This window comes from Narcine bancroftii, chromosome 4 (assembly GCF_036971445.1).
Source record: "Narcine bancroftii isolate sNarBan1 chromosome 4, sNarBan1.hap1, whole genome shotgun sequence".
NCBI classification, from domain to species: domain Eukaryota; kingdom Metazoa; phylum Chordata; class Chondrichthyes; order Torpediniformes; family Narcinidae; genus Narcine; species Narcine bancroftii.
In genome coordinates, this window is record NC_091472.1 from 34,006,751 (window position 1) to 34,021,846 (window position 15,096).

A 15,096-nucleotide genomic window follows, 5' to 3' on the forward strand; every position below is an offset into this window, starting at 1 on the left:
AATTGGAGTTAACTTATTTGGCAAGAGCTGGGGCAGCATCTACATTATAAAGCAGTAAAAGACAGCAAGAATACTGTACCAGAAAAAATAAATTCACATTCTTAACAGTTCACAAATAGTTTTTTAAAAAAAATCATAGTTCATACTGAAAATGGTTCATTATCCATCAACTAAATTCCTGTCTTCATCTACAAATCCTATCTAGTTTTCAGAATCCATAACTTTTCACTTCCTGTTTTAACTCTGCTCTAATATTGGCTGAAGAACTTCAGCCTTTCCTCTTTTGGCTCATCTTGTTTACCCACCTTTTTTCTTTTCTCTCCCTTTCTTTGGCAATCAGGTGCCTCACCTCACAACTCTATCCTTCACTGCTCCCCATCAATCTGTCATCCTTCTCCCCTCCATGGGGTGTCGCTTTGCCATTTCAGATGGCAGTTAAACATCAAAACAATCTGGTGAACAGCAAGTCAAATATAAGCCAGATTGGGTAAGAATGATGTTTTCCTTCCCAGCAAGGCATTTGACAGGGTTCCATTCGGTAGGTTGCTCTGGAAGATTCTGTGACACAAGATCCAAGGTAACAAAGCAGATTGGATAGAAAATTGCATCATGGAAGAAAGCAGAGGATTTGGTGGAAGCTTCTTTTTTGGACTGGAGGCCTGTGTCACAGGGCTTGGTGCAGAGCCAATTTCTATTTGTCATCGATATCAATGATTTAGATGAAAACGTACATGCCATGATTAGCAAATTGGCAGATGACACTTAAGTGTCTGGTACTGTAGAGAGTGAAGACAGCCACCAAAGCAGGATCTTGATCAACTGGGCAACTGGTCAGAGGAATGATTGATGGAATTTAATACAGATAAAGGGGAGTTGTTGCATTTTGCGAGTTCTAACATGGGTTGGACTTCTACAGTGAAGGGTAGGGATCTAGGGAGTGTTTTTAGAGCAGGAGCATCTCAGAGTACAGGTACATAGCACCTTGAAAGTGGCATCAGAGGTAAGATAGGGTGGTCAAAAAAGGCTTTGGACATGTTGAAGTTGGGAAGTCATGTTGTAGATGACCTCCTAACTTCTAGGTTGGTAAAGCCCCATTTGAAGTATTATAGAAATAAAACATGAATGTCTTAGACACCATAGTAGAAGTAAAAACACAATGCTGGAGAAACTCAGCCGGTCAAACAGTGTACTTTAATGAGCAAAGATAAAAGACACAGACCTAATGCCTGAAACACTGGTTCTGTATCTTTTATCTTTGCAATATAATGTACACTGTTTGACCAGCTGAGATTCTCCAGCATTGTGTTTTTATATGATGCATTATGTTCAGTTTTGGTCACTGTGCTGCAAATATATTGTCAAACTGCAGAGAAGATTTACAAGCATTTTGCCAGGACTCGGGGACCTGAGCGTTAAAGAGAGTTTGAGCAAGTTGGGATTTTATTCCTTGGAGCGCAGGGAGTTGAGGGGTGATCTCATAGACATGTACAAAATCATGAAGCATATAGATTAGTTGAAGAATCCAGAGTCCTGAGGTGAGGAGGGTGAGCACGATGCGGGATGGGGAGGTGTTGGGGGAGATTTAATAGGAACCTAATTTTTTTTTCCAGGGATAGTTAGTGTATGCAACAGGCTGGCTACTGGTGGAGGTGATTGAGGCAGTTACCTTTGCAATGTTTAATTAAAAATTGGATAGATACATTAATAAAATAGGTTTAGAGGGATTTTGGTCAAACGCAGGCAGGTGGTACATTTTTGGTCAGCGAGAGCAAGTTTAACCCAAAGGGCCTGTTTCCATGACTTGCTGAGAAAGACATTGCTGTACCAGGTGAGATGTTACTAAAATATGTGTTTTCTTGGTCACCTTTAGTTATGTTAGCTTTTAATTTTGGATTTAATTTCAAAACTTGATTTTAAATTGCCACTTCCTTGGCAAGATTTCAAAATCATGCCTCTGAATTAATAATTCAGCCCTCTGGAATAAAAACTAAAACTGCAGATACTTCATTCTGGAACAAAACAGAAAATGTTGGAAAAAATCAGCCAGTCAAACAGCATCTGTAGAAAAAGAAGCTAATTAATGTTTTGGGTGAAGGACCGTGGATCAGGGGCACTGAATTCATGAGTGTTGGTATTAGGACTGGAATGATTTTGCATTCTTTCCTTGTCCAGTCATCTCGTCCCTTTTAAGGTGGTTTTCTCTCAACAAATAATTCTTTCAAAATGTTGATAAAGGTATTTATGCATTGTATAGCCACACTTCTTCGCAGCTTGCATAAATAATATCTATGGTCTTCAACCTAAAACAATGAGTGCAATCTCTAGAGACTCATCACACCTTTAACCATACAAAAATCAGGGTTAATCATAAATAAATCTACAGACTCATATTACGATGCACTGCCAAATTAAGCTTTCTTTTAGCTCTCATCTATTCTCGACCTCTAAAACAATTTTTATCTCATGTTTTCAATTCACAAATGTTAATTCTTCTTTCTTGATGGGGCCTATTAAAAGTTTCTATTTTTATTTATTTGGCAAGTTGAGCTGTTGCTACTGGTAACAGTTCTCACTATTTTAAACTGTTAATCAAAATTACATTTTTGTCCAGTGGATATAGCCACTCGTTTTTCTCCCAATTTTGATCTTGCCTAATATTATTATTAGTCACAATTATAAACAAATCACACAACAACCTTTTGCTCATTAAATGATTTTGTTTTACACAATATTTGATGACTATTCCCACTGACCTAATTGCTGACTGGTGCACAGTTTCATAATGTGTTGCATTGCGAGATCCTTATTTACACAAATCTAGCCTTTGACATGAATCAACTCGACAATCATGTAAGAGCAAGTACCAAAATAAAGATCACGGACATCCTTGAATAGGAAGAGAAATCCACACAATTCACAGTGAGGGATGAATTAGTTTATTTTTAGTGGAGAAGAGAATGTGAAATGTCCAAAAAATCCAACAGTAGCAGGTGGATGTTTCCAAATGCCTCCATACTTATATGGAACCTTTCCTTACATGGCTGAATCAAGAACAAAATTTGACAAACAGGAAGCCAGTGGTTTGCCTACCAGTGTTAATACTCTTTATCCAGTTAAGTCAGATCAGTCATGTATTATGTTACTGGCAGGTCACAAGCTGAAGGAAATGTTGCCATAGCAACTCAAAACCAGGCCACAAACTGAAACCCACACCCGGTATGCAACTTCCTGCTTTCTTTACAAATGTATCCAAAAGGTTTTCATTTATGATTATAATGAAGCAACATTAACATTCTTGCATCAAATTCTGAAAATTAAAATTAGGGAATTATAGTCTCATTAATTTAAACAGTCTTGTAATTTTCAATCTGGACACATGGCAGTATAGGGTAGCCCTGTGTACTTGACACCCAAAATCTCATCTATCAAAGAATCAGTAGGAGACTATACTGTAGTTCCCTCAGAGGCATTTCAGTGTACATGACCAATAATTATGATAACTAGATTAGGTGAGCTAACAGTATTTGTTACTATCAGCAAACTGACAAGAGGTGGAATTGGGTGTTGTGCGAGCATACGAACATTAAACCCAAGCAGATTATAGATACCATGTACAGTATTAGATACAAAAATAACTCAAAAACGGTGTTTCCTTGTTAGATGACTGTAAACTTCAAATCATCCAGAATTGCTGCTTTTGTCCATGGAATCCTATTAATAGGATGATTTTAAATGTTAATATTTGAGAAGATAATATGTCCATACCCTTTAAAAAAATCTTTTACCATATCAATGTAAGCGCAAAATAAACTTAATGGCAGATGATGTATTGTTGTACTTGACAGACCCGGCTAGGTCCTTGCCAAAGCAGCTCGCCACACTGAAGGACTACAATACAATATCTGGCTGCAAGGCCAATATAGAGAAAAGTAATAATATTCCACTGAATAAATTTAACTCTGAAGAGCACCAAAAAAAATAGCAACTTTAGTTGGCCAACAGGAGCCATAAAGCATCTAGGAATAAAGATTGATAACAATTTGGAAAACCTATATAAACTTAACTATCCCCCCTATGCTTGAGAAGTTTGAGGAAGATCTGACGAGGTGGAGGGTCATGCCCATCACTCTAATGGGGAGGGTCAATTGCATAAAGATGAAGGTGATGCCAGGTCTTCAATATCTCTTCCAATTGTTGCCAATTCCTCTCCCGTAATCTTTTTAAAAAAACGCTGAATGGCAACATAAGAAAATTTATTTGGAATCGGAAAGTACCCAGAATAGCCTTAAAGAAATTGACATGGGACTTCAGCCTGGGAGGGCTAAAATTACCTGATTTAAAGAAAAACTATCTAACAGCCCAGTCGAGATTCCTCGCATCCTTCTTTGAAGAGAGGGAGACACCCATCTGGGTGCAAATGGGATTACATGTAATGGGGAGGAGACGGTAAAGGATTTCATATACAAATGGGACCCCAAATCAATTTTTAAAAAATGGCAATCCCGTACTGAAACACCTGATCAAAATTTGGTGCAAAGTTATCAAAATCACAGGCAAAAAAAGTGAAAATATCACTTAACGCACCAATGATTCAAAATGAGTTGATGCCCATGAACAAGGGCAACAAAATCTTGGGAGATTTAGCACCGACAGGGGATCCAATATATTAAGGACTGCTACGAAGGGAGACAACTCGTGTCTTTCAAGCAGTTGAGGGGAAAATACAATTTGTCTTATGGAACCTTTCACCGTTTCATCCGTTAAGATCATTCCTGAGGGACAGATGGGGCCCTGCAATGACCCCGCCTGCACCTAGTGAGTTCGAGAGGTTGCTTCGACAGGGAAATGCACCTAAATTTATATCAAGAATGTACTCTGTACTCCAAGCTGAAAGCCCAAAACAAGAGTTATATAGATCAAAGGAAAGATGGGAGTCGGACCTGGGCATCACAATTGACAAAAGATGCTGGTCAGACTGGTGCAAGGACAACGTCACAACAATTAACTAGATATAGAATGGTTCAGTACAAATTTTAGCATCAGCTCTACCTCATGCCCCAAAAAATCTACAACAAAACCAGAGGTGCCTGAAACATGCTTCAGATGTGGAGTGGGGCAAGAAACATTTCTTCCTGCGTAAAGGTAGCCCCATTTTGGCAAGATTTGGCCAACATATTAACCAAAATAACCAAGGTAACCTTCCTGTCGAACCCAACACTATATGTACTAGGGAATCTTATGGATATAGGCTACAAATTGACCAAATTCAATTCATATTTATATCCCTGGCCATAGCAAAAAAAAATACATAGCGATGACCTGGAAGTCCGACTCCCCTCTTCTCATCAGCAAATGGGCAACCGAGATGTACAGGTGTATTCCCATGGAAAAGATTACCTATAATCTTAGGAACCGACACAGCACCTTCATTGGAATATGGCAACCATATCTGGAATATACGGGAGCACGACTGTAGCCACTCCCCAACAAAAAGGTTTATAGAGAACTGCTAACAGATAGATTAAGAAAAAATGCCGGCACAAGGGGATGGCCCCATGGGCTCCACAGACACACATGGGAAATGCTGATGCCACATTCAACCTCTCATTTCTTCTCTTTGTTCTTCTACTTTTCTAACTTTTGTTTTATATCACATCTATCTTTTAGTTTTTCTTGGGGGGAGGGAATGAGAGAGGGAGAGACATCATGTATATGTAAATCACTGGATAAAAAAGACGGTCTGTAACAACCAATGATGTGCACTCCTGTTTAAGATTTAAAAATCAAATTAAAATATTTTAAAAATCTTTTACCATAATTTAGACGACCTCACTCTACACAATGAAAAGATGCATGCCAGTTATGTTAATGAACTGACCAAAGCCTGCAAAGAAATAGTGGCATTTAATGTAAAAAAAACACTAAGCTGCTTCATAGCACATAATAAATAGATGCCAAGGCCAAGAGGCTAATTAAAGGTGATGATGGATGAATGAAGATACAGTAAAACCCTTGGTATGTGGCACCTACCGGGATTGCTAGATGCTGGATAAGTGAGTTTTTCGATTGCTTGAGACTGCATGTTTCACGAATGGAGAACTAACAGCAAAGTGCAACAATTTTAAACTTCAATTTTTTTTTTTAACCTATTTATTTTCCACAATTTATTTTGCCGGTTGCTTGAATTCCAGACAAGAGGATTTTACTGTATTCAGGAAGATAATTTTAAAATGTGTTTTTTGATCATTGCTGTCAAGGGGAGCAACAACAGAGAATGCTTTTAAATGAAAAAGTGTTTCTGTTTATCATACAAAATTACTGAGAGTTTTAATCTCAGTTTTAGTTTTATTTGAACCAAGTTGCACATTCTTTTGCTCCATATTCCAGTATCTGCAGTCTCTCATGTCTCCATTTACTGCACCACTCAGAGGCCTCTTCAAGGAATGCACACTTTGAAGAAGCTTACTCCTCTGTTCAACACAATTACTCCTCTGTAGTTTCTGTTACCCCGCTCTTCGATCATATTCTCCCATCTCACCCCTCCTCTCACCTGGCTAGTTCTCCTCCCGCTCAGAACAGATGCAGGATCTTGCCCTGAAACATAAATTATTCCTTTGCCTCTACAAATGCTGCTCAACTTGCCAGGTTTATGCAGCAGGTTGTTTTCTTCATATTCCTCATTCTCCTCCCCAATCACCTCACACACCAATGCACCCCCCCCCCCCCCCCCACTCCCAACCATAGTGTCAAATCCTCTTAACGGATCCAAAAATATGTGACCACAGAGCAGCTTGATTGTCTCAAGTGAAACATGAAATTCTGCAGGTGTTGTTCTTGCAGGAGAAACACAGAAGTGCCGGAGGAACTCAGCAGGTCTCGCAGCGGCCATAAGAGGTACCTTGAAGAAGGGCTCAGGCCCAAAACATTGGTTATACATCTTTACTTCCTATGGATGCTGCAAGATCTGCTGAGCTCCTCCAGCACTTTTGTGTTTTTACCAGTTTGTTTGTCAAGCCAAGACCATACTTTCCATTTAGTCACTAGTCTTAATGGGACTTCATCCAATTCTACACAAGGTATCTACTGAGAAAATACTGCAATTTAGGACAATTACTAGTGTAATGGATTTCACTGAATGAAAGATCATTCCTATTCTCCTACACACACCTACCCCCATGATATAGCAGTCAACTTCTCCCATAATAAAAGAAAAATAGAGGGTTATGAGAAAGGAAGGTTTTAGTTTTTTTTGGTGGGCACAACATCAAAGTCCCGTACTATGCGACATGTAGCCACGCACTAGGCGAAGAAAGACACACACACACAACTGTCGTCAGGTATAGCTCTGCTTTATTGGGGGATCAAGTCTGACTTTTATACGATTCGCGTTCCCGCTGTTTCCCCCCTTTACTGACACAACAGCCCGCTTAACAAAAGCGGGTTTCCCACATGCGGGTGCATTCCTACATAACAATCCCTTCTTCCCCGGGCACTGTCCCCGTGTGTTGGCTGTGCAGCGGGGCAAGTGCCATTTTGGGGTAGATGGCCTTTACGGTGCCCTAGCCATTCATCCACCGGTTTGCTTGTTGGGGCCAGTGCCGCTGCGCAGTCTGCTAGCTTTTGGTTGTGCTCGCCGCCCAGAGCACCGGCCTAATTGTCGCGGCAGTGGGCCCCAGAACCAGTGGAACTCTCCTTGGTGCCCGAAGGCAGTGTTTCTGCAGGTTTCAGTGGCCTGCCTCTTTTGCATGATGCTGGCATATTGACTGGGCATGCCGGATCCATGTGTTCCAGCTTTAACCTGTCCATACTGAAGACCTCTGTCTTGTTTACAATCTCCAGCTCGAACGTGGCTCCATTGTTTTGGATGACCCAGAATGGACCCTTGCATGGCTTCTGCGGCAGTGGATGGTGGGCACCCCTGCGAATGAAAACATACTCACGGTCTAGCAGGTCTTTGGGTACGTTGCCCTTTACATGTCCGTGCCTGGCAGATGGAGTCGGGGCCAGTTTTCTGACTCTTTCCCCACAGTTTTCGGAGGAGAGCTACTGTGTCATCCAGTTGTCCGTCTGGAGGCTGTACGAATTCCCCCAGGACCACTAGTGGAGCTCCATAGATGAGTTTGGCCGAAGGGGTGTGGAGATCCGCCTTGGGTGCTGTGCAGATCTCCAGCAGTGCCGTGGTAGCTAGTCTACCCAGTTAGGTCTTTGTAGCCTGGTCATAAGCACAGCCTTGAGGTGCCTGTGGAGGGATTCCACTTGCCCTTTTGACTGTGGGTGATAGGCCATTGTGTGGTGTAGCTGTGTGCCCCACAGGCTGGCGAGGTCAGACCATAAGTTGGAGGTGAACTGGGCCCCTCTGTCTGATGTAGCATGGAACAGTATCCTGAACCGTGCCACTCAGGAGGAGATGAAGACTCTGGCACACGAGGTCCTAGATGTGTCTGCCAGTGGGACTGCTTCACCAGGCCGGAAGCAGTCCCACTGGCAGACACATCTAGGACCTCGTGTGCCAGAGTCTTCATCTCCTCCTGAGTGGCACAGTTGGCACAGTACAGGACATTGTTCACTGGTGAAGCAGTCAACCTTGAGTGAGGATGTGATGTTGTACTCTGTGTCAGGGCATCGCCGTGGTGAATGGGGGTGGTGATCCCCCAATAAAGCACTGCCGGGAACTCAGCCAGGACCTTGGCGTACTCATTCGTGTATCACTGCATGGTGTGGTGCTGGAAGCTTGGCATCCTTGAGGGGAAAGGTCTGGAATGTCTGCATGGACCAGTCTCCGACCCTTGAGGTCCACAAGCAGGCTGTGGGCACGCAGGAAGTCTGCCCCGATAAGCGGCTGTTACACTGCGGCCAGCGTGAACACCCTCGAAAAGAGGCTGCCTCCCACCTTGCGTAACGCTGTTGTTGGCAGTCCTCAGCATAGGGCCCACTTGCCTGCTCCTGGTATCCTGTCCTGACTGGGGAATGATGTGGACCTCTGCCCCAGTGTCCACAAGGAATCACCGTCCAGACTGGCAGTCCCACACATACAAGAGGCTATCTTGTTGGCTATCCATCCTGGCCATTAGCGACGGCTAGTCCCGGCGTTTCCCTCGAACATGCATGGCGGTCTGCATCGGCGGGCTCCGGAACCCTTCTGCGGGTCTGGTGACGAGCCCCACAGATGCGATCACTCTTTTCTATTTTCACAGAATGTCCGCTTGTGGGGTGGGGTATGTGTCCCTGAAGTCGGCGTCTACTAGGAGTAGTTGGATGTCCTCAGGCAGTTGCTCCAGGAATGCCTGTTCAAACATGATTCAGAGCTTATGCTTTCCAAGGAAGGTCAGTATCTCATTCATCAGAGCTGATGGGGGCCTGTCCCCTAGCATGTCTAAGTGGAGCAGACGTGCCCCTCTCTCACGTGAGAGCCTGAAGATTTCAATTAGCAAGTCCTTGAAGGCGGTGTGATGGGGGCTCTTGGATGAAGTTGGCCACCTAGCTGGCTATGTCCTGTTCCATGGCGCTCAACACGTGGTAGTACTGGGTGGACTCTGCTGTGATCTGCCGGATCTGAAACTGTGCCTCAGCCTGGTCAAACCACATGTGTGGTTGATTTGTCCAGAAGGTCAGCAGTTTGAGAGTGACTTCATGGACTGCTGCCTGCTTGCTCATCGTTGGGTTTAGATACCGTCGCAACGCACATGCACAGTCAGTTATAGCTCTGCTTTATTGGGGGTCAAGCCTGACTTTTATTCGGTTCGCGTTCCGCCATTTCCTCCCCTTTACTGACTCAACGGCCCGCATAACAAAAGCAGGTTTCCTGCACACAGATACATTCCTACATAACAATCCCTTCTTCCCCCCGCGCTATCCCTGTGTGTTGGCTGTGTAGTGGGGCCAACGCCATTTTGTGATAGATGGCCCTTACTCTGCCCTAGCCATTCATCTGCCAGTTCACTTGCAGGGGCCAGTGCTGCTGCGCAGTCTGCTGGTTTTTGGTTGCACTCGCTACCTGGAACACCAGCCTAATTGCCGCCACAGCGGGCTGCTACACATGTTTCTATGAATTACAGCTTATTCATTCTATGATATACTAGTCAAAAGCTTTATGAAAGATAATACATGCAATGTAAATGGCAACACCATCTATCTTAAATCTCAGGTTAATTGACTCAGTCTGACATGCTCATTGCAAGAAGGTAATCCTGCCTTGTTGTCTTTTGATTATTTGTAAACATCTAATACATTTACTCAATTAGCTTACAATAGTGTAAAGGCTCATTGAATTCTTTCTATGATTAGAAGCAGCATTTATTTACTCCAGAACAGAGCAGAATCAGCAGTTGGAACAATACATATCATCAAACAGTTTTCCCACAAGTGAATGATATCAATCATAGAGTACATCACAGCACAAAAATTGGCCTGTCACCTCATCTCATCCATGCTGATCATTCTGCCCATCTACATTATTCCAATTTGCACACATTAGGATTGCATCCTTGTATGTCTAGCTTATTAAATGTCTAAATGCCTCGCAAACACAGCAATTATATCAGACTTCAATACCAGAGGCAATGCATTCCAGATTCATAGAGTTACACAGCACAGAAATGACCCCTGTGGTCCAATTCGTCTGTGATACTCCTCTATACTAAATTATCTTTAAACATTGCAATTGTACCTTCCTCTACCACCTCTCCCGGCAACTTGGCCTTCATTAGTCAGCGTATTGAGTATAGAAGTTGGGAGGTCATGTTGTAGTTGTACAAGACATTGGTAAGGCAGTATTTGGGGTATTGTGTTCAGTTTTGGTCACTATGGTCCAAGAAAGATGTTCTCAAGCTGCAGAGAATAATTATGAGGATATTGCCAAGACTCAGGAGACTAAACTACAGGGAGAGGTCTATCAGACTTGTGTCTTATTCTTTGGAGTGCAGGAAGAGGAGGTATTTTCAATCTCTTATTGCTACAGTCAGAGGTTCCCATCTGCTTCAAGGGCAGAAATTATACTGGTGCCCATGAAGAGCAGAGGGAGCTGCCTTAATGACTATCGCCCAGTAGATCTCACAGCTACTGTGATGAAATGCTTTGAGAGGCTGGTAATGGCCAGAATTAACTTGTACCCAAGTAAAGATCTGGACCTGCTGCAATTCACCTACTACCACAATCATTGCAATTTCACTGGCTCTCCATTCAGCTCTGGATCACCTAGACAACAGCAACACCAGGCTACAGTTCAGCTTTCAACAACATCATGCCCTCAGTACTGGTCAACAAGCTGCAACCTGGGTCTCTGCACCATCCTCTGCAACTAGATTCTTGACTTCCTTATCAGAAGAGGACAGCCAGTATGAATCAGAAACGTCTCCTCCTCATTGACAATCAACACAGGCACATCTCATAGATGCATGCTGAGCCTAGCTCTACTCTCTACACACATGATTGTGTGGCTAGACACAAATCTACAAATTTTCCCATGACACCACAGTTGTCGGCAATAAGAAAGCATACAGGAATGAGATAGATCAGCTAGTTGAGTGGTGTCACAACAACCTTACCTTCAATGAGAGAAAAACTAACAAACTGATTGTGAACTTCAGGAGGGGGGGAGAAAAAAAAATCAGGAGAATATTGACCAGGAATCAGCAGTGGAAAGGAATAAGAACTTTAAATTCCTGGGAGTGAACTTCTCTGAAGATTTACACTGGGGCCTCCATTATCAATGCAATCACCAAGAAGGTTCACAACTGCTATATTTCATAAGGAGTTTGAAAAGATTTGGTATGTCACCAAAGACTCTTGCAAATTCCTACAGGTGTTCCATGGAGAGAATTCTGACTGGTTGCATCACTGCCTGATATGGAGGTGCCAATGCACAGGACAGGAAAAAACTACAGAGAGTTGTGAACTTGGCTAGTGCCATCATAGGCACCAGTCTTCACTCCATCAAGGACATCTACAAGAGGAAGTGTCTAAAGAAAGCAGCCTCTATCACCCAGACAATGCTCTCTTCACACTGCTACCATCAGGAAGGAGGAATAGGAGCCTGAAATGAACACCCAACTTCTTTCCCTCTGCCATCAGATTTCTGAATGGACAGTGAACCCCAGACACTACCTTATTTTCTCTTCTTTTGAACTAATTATTTTTAATTATAGAAATATTTGCACCTATAACCCTGCTGCAAAACATTTTATAACATGTTTATGTCAATAATTTTTTTAAATCGTGAGAGGAATAGATCAGGAAAACTCAGTGTCTTTTGGTAACCAGAAGAGATTGATTTAAGGTGAGGTGAGAATGATTTATCAGGAATCTGAGAGTTAACTTTGTTTTAATTTACAGAGGAGCTGTCTGAGGGCAAAGACCATGTCAGTAGTTCCTCTGTTTGCGCGAAAGCCGCACTGTGATTCTGGGAGAATATTCTCGGCGACACTAGGTATTATTCTATTTAGGAGAATCCTAGCGAAGATTTTGCCTGCAATGGAGAGCAGCGTGATTCCCCTGTAGTTTGAGCAGTCTGATTTCTCGCCTTTGTTTTTGTACAGGGTGATGATGGTGGCATCACGAAGGTCCTGAGGCAGTTTTCCTTGGTCCCAACAAAGCTTGAAAAACTCATGCAGTTTGGCATGCAGAGTTTTGCCGCCAGCCTTCCAGACCTCTGGGGGGATTCCATCCATATCTGCTGCTTTGCCACTTTTCAGTTGTTCAATTGCCTTATATGTCTCATCCTGGGTGAGGACCTCATCCAGCTCTAGCCTTAGGGGCTGTTGAGGGAGCTGGAGCAGGGCGGAATCTTGGACTGAGCGGTTGGCACTGAAAAGAGATTGGAAGTGTTCTGACCATCGGTTGAGGATGGAGATCTTGTCGCTGAGGAGGACTTTGCCGTCTGAGCTGCGCAGCAGGCTTTGGACTTGGGGTGAGGGGCCGTACACAGCCTTTAGAGCCTCGTAGAAACCCCTGAAGTCGCCAATGTCCGCGCTGAGCTGGGTTCGTTTGGCGAGGCTAGTCCACCACTCATTTTGCATCTCCCGGAGTTTGCGCTGAAGATGGCTGCATGCGCGACGGAAGGCTTGTTTCTTCTCTGGACAGGACGGCTTTGTAAGGTGAGCCTGGTGGGCAGCTCGCTTCTTTGCCAGCAGCTCCTGGATTTCCTGGCTGTTTTCGTCGAACCAGTCCTTGTTTTTCCTGGAGGAGAAGCCCAGTACCTCTTCAGTGGATTGCAGTATGATAGTCTTCAGCTGATCCCAGAGGGTTTCAGGGGACGGGTCCGTGAGTGCAGAGAACAAAACAAAGGACTCTACATCACCTTTGTTGACCTCACCAAAGCCTTCGACACTGTGAGCAGGAAAGGGCTTTGGCAAATACTAGAGCGCATTGGATGTCCCCCAAAGTTCCTCAACATGATTATCCAACTGCACGAAAACCAACAAGGTCGGGTCAGATACAGCAATGAGCTCTCTGAACCCTTCTCCATTAACAATGGCGTGAAGCAAGGCTGTGTTCTCGCACCAACCCTCTTTTCAATCTTCTTCAGCATGATGCTGAACCAAGTCATGAAAGACCTCAACAGTGAAGACGCTGTTTACATCCGGTACCACACGGATGGCAGTCTCTTCAATCTGAGGCGCCTGCAAGCTCACACCAAGACACAAGAAAAACTTGCCCGTGAACTACTCTTTGCAGACGATGCCGCTTTAGTTGCCCATTCAGAGCCAGCTCTTCAGCGCTTGACGTCCTGTTTTGCGGAAACTGCCAAAATGTTTGGCTTGGAAGTCAGCCTGAAGAAAACTTAGGTCCTCCATCAGCCAGCTCCCCACCATGACTACCAGCCCCCCCACATCTCCATCGGGCACACAAAACTCAAAACGGTCAACCAGTTTACCTATCTCGGCTGCACCATTTCATCAGATGCAAGGATCGACAATGAGATAGACAACAGACTCGCCAAGGCAAATAGCGCCTCTGGAAGACTACACAAAAGAGTCTGGAAAAACAACCAACTGAAAAACCTCACAAAGATAAGCATATACAGAGCCGTTGTCATACCCACACTCCTGTTCGGCTCCGAATCATGGGTCCTCTACCGGCATCACCTACGGCTCCTAGAACGCTTCCACCAGCGTTGTCTCCGCTCCATCCTCAACATACATTGGAGCGCTTTCATCCCTAACGTCGAAGTACTCGAGATGGCAGAGGTCGACAGCATCGAGTCCACGCTGCTGAAGATCCAGCTGCGCTGGGTGGGTCACGTCTCCAGAATGGAGGACCATCGCCTTCCCAAGATCGTGTTATATGGCGAGCTCTCCACTGGCCACCGTGACAGAGGTGCACCAAAGAAAAGGTACAAGGACTGCCTAAAGAAATCTCTTGGTGCCTGCCACATTGACCACCGCCAGTGGGCTGATATCGCCTCAAACCGTGCATCTTGGCGCCTCACAGTTTGGCGGGCAGCAACCTCCTTTGAAGAAGACCGCAGAGCCCACCTCACTGACAAAAGGCAAAGGAGGAAAAACCCAACACCCAACCCCAACCAACCAATCTTCCCCTGCAACCGCTGCAACCGTGTCTGCCTGTCCCGCATCGACTTGTCAGCCACAAACGAGCCTGCAGCTGACGTGGACATTTACCCCCTCCTTAAATCTTCGTCCGCGAAGCCAAGCCAAAGAAGGAAGAATTTACAGAGGGTGACGGGTATGTGGAATGGGCATATGGAAGAGGTAAGTACTATTGCAAGGTTTAAAAAAAAAAGTAATGGACACTTGGAATAGATAGGTTTAGAAGGATATGGGCCAAGAACAGGCAGGTTGGACTAGTGTGGGTGGGACATTTTGGTCAGCATGGTTAAGCAACCTGGATAGGAGAAGGTCACTCCGATATAAAACCTACGACCCAAGGACCTCGCTGCCACGTCCCAGCTTGCTTGGCCACGGCACACAAACCATGGGTGTAAAGGGTGGGGCCAGTACTGCACACACTGCACTCCACCTAAAAGCTCCTTTGCACAGGCCCGAGGACAGGTCCACATCCTCCCCCTCAAAAAGCCCACCTTACTGACAAAAGACAAAGGAGGAAAAACCCAACACCCAACCCCAACCAATTTTCCCTTGT

At 44.3% G+C, this 15,096-nt stretch overlaps 1 protein-coding gene and 1 long non-coding RNA gene across 9 annotated transcripts in view; one reads left to right on the top strand and one right to left on the bottom strand.

Annotated features, from left to right (window-relative positions):
- The window catches only part of LOC138760446 (uncharacterized), a 134,857-nt gene that overhangs the window by 68,693 nt on the left and 51,068 nt on the right, over window positions 1-15,096 (top strand). The gene's annotated exons all lie outside the window — the stretch shown is intronic.
- LOC138760445 (forkhead box protein N2-like) overlaps window positions 1-15,096 on the bottom strand; it is a 94,456-nt gene that overhangs the window by 56,071 nt on the left and 23,289 nt on the right. The gene's annotated exons all lie outside the window — the stretch shown is intronic.